Source organism: Sorex fumeus, unplaced genomic scaffold (genome assembly GCF_029834395.1).
Source record: "Sorex fumeus unplaced genomic scaffold, SorFum_2.1 ptg000129l, whole genome shotgun sequence".
In the NCBI taxonomy this organism is placed as follows: Eukaryota; Metazoa; Chordata; class Mammalia; order Eulipotyphla; family Soricidae; genus Sorex; species Sorex fumeus.
Window position 1 is genome coordinate 2952203 of NW_026606186.1, and position 13117 is coordinate 2965319.

Below are 13117 nucleotides of genomic sequence, written 5' to 3' on the forward strand. Positions count from 1 at the left end.
TATCATGGTTACTACCTTATTTCTATTAGGGTGGTTAAAAATTAAAAGCTAGATGTTTCAATATTCTATATCACAAGAGCCTGAGAAATCGACTTTGCTTACAAGGAAAGCTTATTTTCAACAATTTGCTCTCATATGTCCTAAGCATCTTATTCAGAAAGTAAGATTCAGAGCATGAAACTATGCCTGTGGAATCAGCAGATTTGGAAGTTATTTTCATGGTGCAGAACATCAGAAATTAGAATCTCCTTTGTTTGAGACCTATTATCACTGTTTGATTTGTTTGCTTTGGGGCCACGCCTGGCAGTGTTCAGGGACTACTTCCGGCTCTATGCTCAGGGATCACACCTGGAGGTGCTCAGGGGACCATATGGGTTGCTGGAGATTGAACCCAGGTCAGTCGCATGCAATGCAATTTCCTTATACGTTGTATTTTTTCTTTGACCCTCTATTGCACAATTTTAAATTAAACCTTTATAACATATTCTAAGACACTCAATCTCAAATTTTTTTAAAGCTATGAAGAGGTATCTAAAATAATATTGTAAATACATATCTACTAGTCCAATATATCTGTTATTTAATGCATTATAACTACTTTACAAAAATCTTCAGCTAAATGATGACAGCGAAAACAAATGTTCTCTTGAAATACAACTGATTCAATTTATTCTGTTACATAGAACTGAGCAAATGGTGCTACTGAATTGGTGCTGAAGTCATGTCATCTGTCACAAAATCCATTGATTTACTTAGACAGCAACTGATTAATTTAATGCAAAATGGAAGTTTGAAATCCAACAAAATTTACAATGCTGACAGGATAAGCTATTCCCTAAAGTTATGTCTAGAAAAACAGATATTCACATTTTTATGTGAATGAACACAGACCCCACACAGAAAATAAACACTACCAAAATTAGTGATGGACAGCTTCCAGATCATAGAGTGTAACTAATACCTTAAATTTAATTAAAGAGGACAAAAGAATTGACAAAATAAATCTTCCTAGAATAATCTAATAGGTTTTATATAAATTTATAAGAATATGAAGTGATACTTGTGATATAGTCTGTATTATCGACCTCAAGCTGTACAATGAGATACCTGAATTCAAGTTAACATAATATTCTGTTTCACTCAAAAAATATAGCCTGGGAATAAAAGACAGATGGAAATTGGCAAAATTTAGTTAGATCTAATTTTTGATTAATCTATACACTCAGTGCTTGGAAGTTGCTTCTGTTAGTGCTTGGGAAAATAAGCAATGTCTGGGATTAAACCCAAGCCCCTACATACAAGCATGCACCCCAGTATTTTAAGGATATCTCAGGATCTTTTTTAATATGCTTAAGTAGATATATACATCATAATTCTGATGGTGGAATGACATTTTAAATGAATGATGCATTATATTGAAATTAGACAATCTCCTATGATTACATTTAAGTGATTTCTCTTATAATTTTGACAAAAAATAATTTTTGGATAATGCTCATTCAGTATAATTAAAAATTCTAATTTCTAATGCTGTATAATGTTCACATGGGAAAAATTGCATACAGGTGAGCGATTACAGTTTTACAACAAACTGCTAGCAGAAAGGCACTATTGATTCTCATAGACTTTAAATAAAAAGGATACATTTTCTACTACTTATTACGCTGAGTATTAATATTCAATTTCATATAATTCATAATTTGGCTGGAGCAATAACACATCAGATAGAGTGTTTGCCTTGCATGCCGCCAACCTGGGTTCGGTTCCTCCGTCTCTCTCGGAGAGCCCGGCAAGCTACCAAGAGTATCCTGCCAACAGGGCAGAGCCTGGCAAGCTCCCCAGGGAGTATTCGATATACCAAAAACAGTAAAAACAAGTCTTACAATGGAGATGTTACTGGTGCCTGCTCGAGCAAAAAAATGAACAATGGGTAAACAGTACTACAGTGCTAATTCATAATTTAAAAATTGTATGCTATTTTAACTGACATTAATTTGATATTTTTGTGATAAACATTTTCCAAGGTATGTAATCTAATTTTCAATAAACCAAGTTAGAAAATTAATAATATTTTTAAAATTACATTTATTTGTCTTACTTTTAGCTTTCTTATCTGAAAATGAGAAGCATATTACTTAGGTGACATGTTAAACATATCTATATATATGAATAAATATTCTTGATGACTTATTAAACCATTGGTCTAGATTCCTTCTATGAATTTCAACAGGAAACCTATAGTAAATGAAATTAAACTAAACAAATCAATTGAATGCACATACTCTCTTTTGAGTTTTAAAAATAAGATAAACATATTCAATAATGATGATAACAATGTAAAATCTGAGTGAAAAGATAAAGCAATATAAATATATATATAGATTTTCTCTGTATATCAGGGAAAATTTAGCTATATTTATTTATTTTTATAATAAAATGTCTTTATTTTCTACAGTTATCAAATCTTCAAGCCATCTTATTTGAAACAAATAAATCTCCAGTCTAATGCGATGCCCTTTGAGAAATATTTCTCAATAAAGAAAATTAAATAAACTGAATAAATGCATAACCAACTTTTTAAAAATCTGTGGTGTAATATTTTTCATCTCAATTCTTTTTTTCTTATTTTGGCCTATACTTGGTGGTGCTCAAGTCTTAATCCCTATACTATTCAGTCCTGAGTATTCCTTTTTATAAACATAAATTTCTATCAATGCAGTGAAAACAAATTTTATTTCTTTCAAAATTCCCATTGTGCTGGAGAGATAGTGCTAGAAATAAAGCAGCCTCCTTCCACATGACTGCCGGCTGTGAGATTCTCGTACCACATACGGTCTCCTTAACACTATCAGGTGTTACTCCTGAGAACAGAGCCCAGAATAGGCCCTGAGCACTGCTGCTATGGTGCCAACTCTGCTTTTGGGGATAAAGAAAACCCTGCAAAACAAACATCACTTCCTGAAGTTCTAACTTACAGAATCTCAGACCCTCTGTTTAGAGATCAGGGTTTTAAAAAGAAATGGTAAATACTAAGATGAGGCATTAGGGTGGGCCTTAATGCAGTTATTTTTTTGTTGTTACTTTTATTTGTTTGGGAGCCACACCTGGAGATGCTCTGGGACATACTCCTGGCTCTGCACTCAGGGATCACTCCTATGGACCCTCGAGAACTCTGTATGAACCAAGGTAAAACCTGTTTCAGCCATGCAGTAGGTTAGTCCTCTATCCTCTCTACTATCACTCTGGCCCTCCAGAGAAATATTTATTAGAAGATGATGTTAGGACACACTAAAAAGATATACTGAAGAAAATCCAAGTGAACACAAAGCAAAGAGGGATGCATCTGAAAGTCCAGACAAGAGGCCTTAGAAGAAAGCAAAGCTGCAGGAACCTTCTCTTTGTATATCCAGGTGCAAATATGAGATTAAATACATCTCTGTTGCTTAGAATATCCAGTCTTTAGCACTGTGTTATGGCAGTCCTACCATGCTAATTGGCTCATGTATTAAAAATATATAATATAGATTGCATTTCCCAAAATGTATTATCATGTCAGTTAAGGCATTTAAATGTTAATATATTTAAGAAGCAGTTTTTGGTGTTTTATACATTATTTGCTACCATGAAGGGCTAACTTCTCAAAAATAAGTCTAGGTCTAGTCAAAGCCTTGAGGATATATCAAAATAAGCTTAATATGTTACACAATATATAATTTGGGAAGTAATAAAAATGATAAATCTAGTAAGTTACACAAAATATCATTATATTACATACAAATATACTAGCACAGAAAATCATTCCAAAATCCTGGAAATGAATAACTTTCCAGATCACCAAAATCGATGTCTTGAATAGCATACTATTTACTCAATAAAAATGTAAATATATTTGATTTTCTGAAACAACAATGGTTTGGCTGGGATTTGTAACTTTTATTCAGACAAAGGTTAGTGGATGCTACAATTAATATACAGTTTAGATATTGGTAGAGAACTCAACAATAGGTGCATTTTTCAGTTTTATTTTAGAACATGGTACTTTTGGAATATGTGATCAAAGCAGATATTTTCCATTTACAGTGATAAATATCCATTGTTCAGAAGCTGCACTTAAAATGAATCTAATTCAGTTCAATAAGAGAAAAAAAGCAACTTGGCATGGAGTATATTTATGACTGATTTTTATTTGCTTAAATTTGTGTCTCAGCAATTTATGCTTCCTCCAAACATAAAGTACTGGTCAGGGATTTCAGAATGAGTACAAATCACAGTGCAATTAGATGGTTCTGTATAAGTGATCTAATCCTGAAATAGTTGCAAGGACAAGAGTTTTAGGGTTTTGAACTTAAAAGTAAATAGTTTCCTTCTGGTCCTTCTCATTTATCCACTAATCCAAGAATAATTTAAGATTTCTCTAACAATAACAGTGTAAAGCTACATGGGATGAATAAAGTAACTAAGGTATAGTTTCTACTTCTACATATTTTACATTCTTTGAATTTCATATACCACATAGTTCTGTCAAAACACTGTCTCAGAGTGAACTTATATGTGTGTACACCATATTCATTTATACTGCTAGTATACCAACAATTGTACTAATTTTCTACATTTTTATTTTTCACCATTTGTACTAATTATCTACATTTTTATTTTTTACATGTTTTAGTCTAGGAGTAAAAAATGTACAATTTATCTACTTCTTTATTTTACTGATGATATATTCTCAGAATTTGGGATAAATTCTTGCATTCAATTTTTATATTCATTAAATAGTGGTTTAATAAAATTTACCTTCGCTGATGTATAATCAATGGCTGCCCTGTCTCATAAACCTAAAGCTGCCACTAACATTTATCCTGGTACTAGCAAAGATAATTAATTAATTTTCTCACATGCTCTCAGCCCCAGAGCTCCATTTCTCCCACTCTCATTTAGTAGGTCTTTTGCTAGCAACATTATTTATGGCAATGTACTCAATTATACCTGAAGAGTTAGCAGAAGGCTAACTCAAAATCATTGCCTCCCCATCTACAAAGTCTATAAAGTACATTTCTTGGCTTAATTCTAAGTGAAAATGAAGTTACATAAATGATAAAAAAATGAACTTGTTCATTGACTTCAGCTAACAAAACCTCTCTCTTCTCTCAACCCCTATATATTAGGGCTTCTCTCATTTACTGAAGACACTGAACACATAATTCTTGCATTTTTATTCTACTTCTGTTCTTTATTTATTTGATGTGCCCTACTTGATGGGTTCTGAAGGTTATTCACAGTGATGCGCCGGGGATCAAACTTGGGCTTTCCGCATACAAGGCATGTACTCAGCCCACTGAGCCTTTGCTTTAGTCCTACTTTAGTTCTTTCATGGCTTCCATTTTTTGTGACTACGTTCTACATTGTGTGTGAATAAAACTTTTGGTAAGTGGATTTAAGGTAAAAAATCTCTACGAATATGAAAAAGTATTTTAGTTTTAATTTTTCCTTCCCTTCTGTTGCATTTGTTGCAGTGACCAGGGTTAGCACACTGTTGATTGTGGTGCTTGCCTAGGGTTGCAAACATGATTTTTTTGTGCTTGCATGGGCCACGAGTTGAACTCCTGTTTATAATTTCCACTTCTTGAATTATGATGTCCTCAGGACCCTCACATGCAGTCTGCATGGGAGACATCACATTCTGCTACAGTGTCATGGATCCCAATGAGCAGATCTGCTGGGACCAGTCTTGGTATATGTGCACAGTTACTGGAATTGAACTCAATTGTCAGACTTTTAGCAAGTGAGCCATGGTTTGTCCTATTCAACCATAAGTCTTAGCAGGACAACATCCGTCCATTTGCGCAATTAAAGACCTAACGTGAGGCTAAATGAGAGAAAATGGTTAGATATAAGACAGCTTAATTTTATGAGGCAATTAGTATCTCAAAATAAACTTGTGCACTTAAATTAAAGGACAATGTCCTGGTGAATTGCAGTCATTACAAGCAAATCTTTATTGAGGTCCTGATATTTACAACACAATAAATGAAGTTCCTCAGTTTCTCTGAGTGGGAGCTTAGAATAACTTGCATATGTTTCACTATTTCCTTTTTCACTTTGACCAGGTTCAGAAATTCATAGTAGAAGATCTATCTTTAGCATAGACTCTCTAGCATAAAGACAACGTGCAGAAGAGGAACAGCAAATCAACAGTGATCATAAAGTATGAGAAATAAAATAATATTTGTTACGAAATCCAAGCTGGTTTAGGGTTCTTTTACCCTAGGATGATGTAGTCATATGGAGTTATCCAGACCCTATGGAGTTACCTCATCTCCAGCTCCAATAACTGCATATGTCAACCAAGTATAAAATTCTTATTTTTTTAGTTATATTTAATTATCTTTTAAATTCTGTAAAATTTAAGGAGGACAGATTTGTATGGCCTTGAACTGTAAATCATAATCTTCCAAAGAAATTCTTCTAAAAGTGATTAAAAATATCTCCTGGGAAGTGGCTCAATGGTAGAGCATAACTTTGTAAGTAAGTCTGTGGTCTTGGGTCAGATCCCTCTCACATAATTCTGGGTGCAATTTATAGAACCAGAATTGATTTGCATTAACAAACATAATATGCCAAATCTGAGCAAATATGGATTCTTCTTAATCATTAGTGAATATCTTAACTTCTATTCTAACTTGACTTTCCAACATAGCGTGGCATACAATGTACTTAGGATAAAAAAGATCACAGAGAGTGTTAACTACTCAAAACCCAATAGCCATATTTATATCACTTCATTTATAAAAAGTAAATCTTTTCATCTTTTATACTTTAAATGTGGTAAAAGCATAGGCGTTCTGCTATATCACTTATATGAGGCATCATTTATATTTCATAATGATGAGAAAATGCATTGGTTTAACACGGGAATGCCTATCTCAGTGTTGGCCCCACAATAGAGGGAGGAGAAGGAAAGGAACAGAGGGAAGGGTCAGGGGGAGGGAAGACATAGTTCAGAAGAAAAGTTAACATTGGTAGTGAGATCAGTGATGGAATATTGTATGTCAAAAACCCAACGATCAGTAACTTTCTAACTCGTGGTTCTTGAATAAAATAAAATTAGGAAAAATATAACACCAGTCTTCAGTTATGCAAGATAAAAAAATTCTGGTTGCCTTCAAAAAGAGTATAAAATTATATTTACATATTTATTTTACATTTATGTAAATATTAAGGTATTTTTATAAGAAAAATAGTTTATAGTGTAAGTATTTAGAAATGAGGTTCATCTGCTGTCCTTCATAGCAAGACTTACATATTTTCACATAATAACAACAGATGGTATTACCAAATGCATGTTTCATTAAATTTAAAACTTCCTTTGGGAAGGTAATTGCTTTTTACAATAAAACTATCACCAAATTCAACATTAAAGTAACACAAAGTTCCCTTAGAAGGCAAGTATAATCCAAATGGAAGAGGAAATTCCTCATATTTTCATAGGTGTGCAGAATATAGTCACATACTTGTTTTTTCAATAGAAAGAAAAAGTCTCTATTTGTCAGACTGCATTGCAAATGTATTTTATATAAACAAACATAAGTGGCAATTTTTATTGAATTCTTTAAAATACATTTTCAAAATATTCTTTAATCACAAAAATAGTGCTATTTCAATTTTTAATATAAAAATCTTTACATCATATTCTTTACTTTTTTCACACAGTGGTGATTATAGCAGAAGCTTCATCCCCTTTTGCAGAAATCTTTACTGGAAACGCAATGATAATTCAAAACAATAAAGGCCATTTCTAGTCATTCTCACTTTTGTCCACAAACACCAACACTTTGTTTCTCATTAATAGATTCAGGCATTTTCCTTTGCTCCTTATAGCCAGGCAATGTAGATTTATTTATACTGTTTTCCACTATCTCTTGACAATGAGTTGCAAATTGCAATTTATTAAACACCTATATACATAAATTCAGTTTAGAAAATGTTTAGTATATAGATAATAAATTTAGGGTGATCAGTTCACCCCACATGAGATATACTATTTCCCATGAAACATTAAAATATGAAAATTGGTCAAGAGTGATAAAATTGGAGGTTGGGAACTTGCCTTGCACTGGCTCCAAAAAATAAATAAATAAAACTATGCAATCCAACACTAAAGGTATAACATATTATACACCCCAAAAGCAGAAATTAGGGTAATTTCTTTGAGAATTTAGAAAATAGTGAAGGATTCACTTTGTTAGGGAATCAAGAGATGATTGAGAACATCTTGGCATATGGACAATATCTCTAAAACTAGAGAGATAGGTCAGGAATATGGAAAAAAAGAGTCAGTAATATATTTATAGACACTGCACTGCACTGTAGCACTGTCTTCCCGTTGTTCTTTGATTTGGTCAAGTGGTCACCAGTAATGTCTCTATCGTAAGATTGTTGCTACTGTTTTGCCATATATGGTATGCCACGGGGAGCTTTCTTCGGGGAGAAATTCTTGGTAGCTTGCTGGGCTCTCTGAGAGGGGCGGAGGAATCAAACCCGGGTCAGCCGTGTGCAAGGCAAACACCCTGCCTGCTGTGCTATCACTCCAGCCCATTTATAGACAAAATATAAAAATTCAGAAATAAAACAATGTTTAATGTAAGTAACATAAGGTGAAAGTTTTAAACTAACTCTGTATATCACTTGATCACTTGATCACTTGACATCCCATTACTCATTGATTTGCTTGAGTGGGCACCAGTAACATCTCCATTTGTCCCTCTCTCATGCTAGTGTAGCCCAATGGCATCTGCTCATTCTAGGAACACGAAGAGCCTCACACCAATCATTCAGGGTTATGACTAAGAAATCTGACCATCTCGTAGGTGGGCGGCCACATGATCTTTTGATGTCCCGTGGAATCTAGTTGGTAATGGTTCTAGTCCAGCTGTCATTTCTAAATCTAATTATGTGTCCAGCCCATCTGATTTTCAATGCCTTGGCAAACAAGACAGTGTCTCTGATTCTTGATCATCAACGGAGGTTGGAACTCCGGATTCTTTCTCTCATTTGAGTGAAGTGTGATACTTCAAGCAAAGCTCTTTTGATTACTCTTTGAGAGACCCGTATAGCATTCTCATCCTGTTTTTGTAGGGCCCAGGTCTCTGAGGCATATCTTAATGAAGGAAGAACAGTAGAATTGAAGAGTTGTGCCCGGAGCCAGAGGTTCTTTGTCCTCTTAGTTATTTCTTTGATACTCTTGAAGGTGTTCCAAACCACTCTCTTCCTCCTGCGCAAACCAGGTGCCAGGTCATTCGTCATGTTGACTTATTGACCTAGGTACACATAACTGTTGTATTCGGAGATCTTCGTTCCGCTGAAATCAAATGGAATGTCAGTAATGAGACCATTTCTCATAAACATTGTCTTCGAGAGATTCAGCTGCAATCCACCCTTTCCATACTCACAGTTGAAGTCGGCCAGCATTTGTGCCGCTTGGCTAATGTTTGGTGTTAAAAGATGTCATCAGCAAAGTGGAGGTGGTGTACTTGCAGACCGTCTACCTTCGCTCCCATTCTTTCCCATTCCAGTCATCACATGACATTCTTGAGGGTGGCACTGAAGAGTTTCGGTGAAAAGTTATCACCCTGCTGAACCCCTCTCTTGACATGGATGATCACTTCCTTGTAGAATGGTGAGATTCTGGTGGTGAATCTGTAATACAGCTCACGGAGGATCCTGATTTATTGACATTGAATGCCCTGTTTGCCTAGGGCTTTGATGTCCACTTCTGTCTCAACAGAGTCAAAGGCCTTTAAATCAGTGAACGTTAGATAGAGCGGCATCTTGAACTGCCAAGAAACTTCAAGGAGTTTGGTTATTGTGTAGATAAGGTCGATTGTGCTGAATCCTTTTCAGAACCTGGCTTGCTCGCATGGTTGTCCTTCACTAGTGTTCTGCCAATCCTATTCAGGATGACTCGCATGAACAGCTTGTAGATGACAAACAACAGGCGCATCGGGTGCCAATGTCATGGATGTCTCCCTTCTTGTACAGTAGTACAGTCCTGCTGGTTTTTCATTGGGATGGAACCTTGCATTCAGACAGGTAGTGAGTGAAGAGTTGAGCCAGTGTATTGATGAGTACTGACGGCAGGTTCTTTAGGTGTTTGGGTCTGACCTTGTCTGTGCCAGGTGCTGTTCACTTCTTTACCTATGAAATGGAGTGTTGGATTTCGGAAGGCAGAATGTTGGGAACGACATATCCGTCCTGCAGAATTTGGTTTCTTGGGTAGGTGGATGTGGCTATCGAAGAGATCTGAGTAGAAGTCATCTTCTCCATTGCCATCAGGATATCGGAGGGCAATCATCTTGGTCTTGTAGTTGGCGAAGGACAGCTGGTCATTGCAAATGCTTTTCCCAGCTTCTGCTCTCTATATAGAGGATTGTAATCCTAAATGGTATAAGGAATGTGTTAATGTGGCAGTTGTGATAGTACAGTAGGCAGGGCCCTTGTGTTGTACACGGCTGACCAGAGTTTGATTCCCAGCATCCCATATGGTCCCTAGAGTACCACCAGAAATAATCCTGAGTTTCAGAGCCAGGAGTAACCTCTGATCATCACTGGGGATGGCCCAAAAACAAACTAAAAAAAAAAAGTGCTGAAACAATAATGTGGTGGTTCTCTAATGAAGCAGGGTGTCAATTTCAACTTAGCTGTCAATACTATAAAATAAATATTACTAAGTGCTTTTTAAATGCATATTAAATTAATTTCTGTGGCTCAGAGAATAAGTGAAAGAAAAAAGGAAGATTCATAAAATACAATTTTAGAGTCTATAGGGTCCTCAAATAAAGAGGTGTTATTGCATCTAAAGTTATGTGAACAGCATTGTGTAAGTAACAGACAATAAGATCTGACAACTAATTGGTTTTGAGGACAACATGGAATAGAGTTAGTTGTGAATGATGATAAAATGACAGCCTTGGATAGCATTTACTTGCTTGGAACAATTTATGTCTTTTGAAAAAGTATAGCTTCAAGAAACACTAAGTATAGTTCCAATTCAGAATTTTAAATAACATTCAAGTCAAATATTCATTTGTTTTGTAATTTTAAAGAAGATTAACCTAAGAATAGAGAATTTAAGCCAAGTATTTCATGTTATAAAAATATAACAATTTGCTTAAAACACACACACAAATATTCCTCAAATGTATAACAATGATAAATTTGTTTATACTTTTATTCAATTTTTATTAGTCTGCAGAGAATGGCCTTAATTAGTGCTGGTTAAAGTTAATATGGTCATAACAGTAATTTATTAAATGGTAATTTAATAAAAGAATACTGGTGCTTTAATAATCAGGAACAAATGGCACTGGAACAAGGACAGACTCTGACCAATGGACTAGGTTTAAGAAGCCAAGCTAAATGCCAAAATTTATGGACAGCTAATTCTTAGAAAGGAGTTGAGTACAAGTAGTCAAAATAGACTATCTCAACAGTGTTGGGATAATTGGATAGACACATTAAATAAAGAAACAAACTGCCTCCATAGATCAGACCTTAGACAAAAGCCAATTAAAAGTGGATCAGGGCAGGCCGAGAGATAGTACAGCAGATATGGCACTTTCTTTGTATATACCAGCACCTGGTTCAATCCCCATACCACATATGCAGCCCTGAGCCCTGCTTAGTATGCTTCCCCCCACCCACCCCCCACACACAGAAAGAGTGAATCAAACATCTCGAGGTTAGAACATAAGCCATAAAACACAGTAAAGAAAATAAAAGCAGAAGCTTCAAGACTTGGACTTCAAAGGTGCTTTCAGTGATATGATTTTATTGGCAAAGACAATAGGAGAAATAAACAAATGTGACTACATCATGCTAAAAAGTTTCTGCGTACCAAAATAAATGTTGGCTAAAATTAAAAGGCAACCTACTGACTGGGAGGGATGTTTATACAAAAGTCAAATAAACAGTTAATATCCAGGATATATAAAACACAAAAAATTCAACAATAAATCCAAAAACCCTATCAAAAATGGGGAAAATAAACAGATTCTTCCCTGAACAATGCAAAGGGATGTACAGTAGGTATATGAAAAAGTATTTACCATCACTAAACAGAGAAATCCAAATCAAGATGACAATGAGATATCAGTTGATGCCAGTGAGAATGGTACATGTCAAACAGACTCGAAACAACCTGTGTGGTGAAAATGTGGTAATAGAAATGATTTTCATCCACTGCTGGTGGGAATATTACTATAGAAATCAGTATGACGGTATCTCAAAATAAGTGAGAATAGAGCTTCCACAGTAATCTGGTAATTCCATTTCTTCCAGTATTCTTAATTAAAAAAAAGTTCGTTCAAAAGTCATATACTTTACTTTGTTTACTGCAGTTCTTAGTACAATAGCTAGAATACAGAATCAACCCAGGTGTTCAATAACAACTGAGTGATAATGAAGATGTGGTTATATACACAAAGGAATACTTTGCAGCTGCAAAGAATGATAAAACCACTAGCACTTGAATAGAACTGAATGCTATCATATAATGTCAGAAGGACAAATACTAGATACTCTCACTTATCTGCTGCACATGGAAAAACATGACAAGGGAATGAGAAGTTTCAGAGGTGAGCAAGCCCTTGGGCCTACTTTACATAAATGAAAATAATAGGGAAGGAGAGAAATGGAGGGGTAAGAGGAACAAACATGGTGTATGCGTGCAAGTAAAGCACTGAATCAATTACTGATATAATCATAGAAACCAAGCTACAATACTTAAACTTTAATGTGTGCCTGATAAGGAGGTGGATTGCAGGGGTAGGGGGTACCTGTGGGTATTGATGCAGGGGTTTTGACACTGATGGTGAAATTAGTGATAAGGTATTGCATGTCTGAACCTCTATTATTTATAACATTGTAATATTACTGACAGTGCCTAAATAAAAATATTGTTTAAAGAAAAACTAAAGATTCTTATCACAGAGACACAAAAAACACTGGGAACCTAAAATATTTCTAAGAATTGTCACTGTCCTCCCATTGTTCATTGATTTGCTCGGGTGGGCCCAGTATTGTCTCCATCGTAAAACTTGTTGTTGCTATGTTGGGCATA

The 13117-nt window shown here is 35.1% G+C and overlaps 1 protein-coding gene across 1 annotated transcript in view; it reads right to left on the bottom strand.

Moving 5' to 3' along the window:
* Nucleotides 1-13117, bottom strand: part of EPHA6 (EPH receptor A6) — a 984716-nt gene that overhangs the window by 600372 nt on the left and 371227 nt on the right.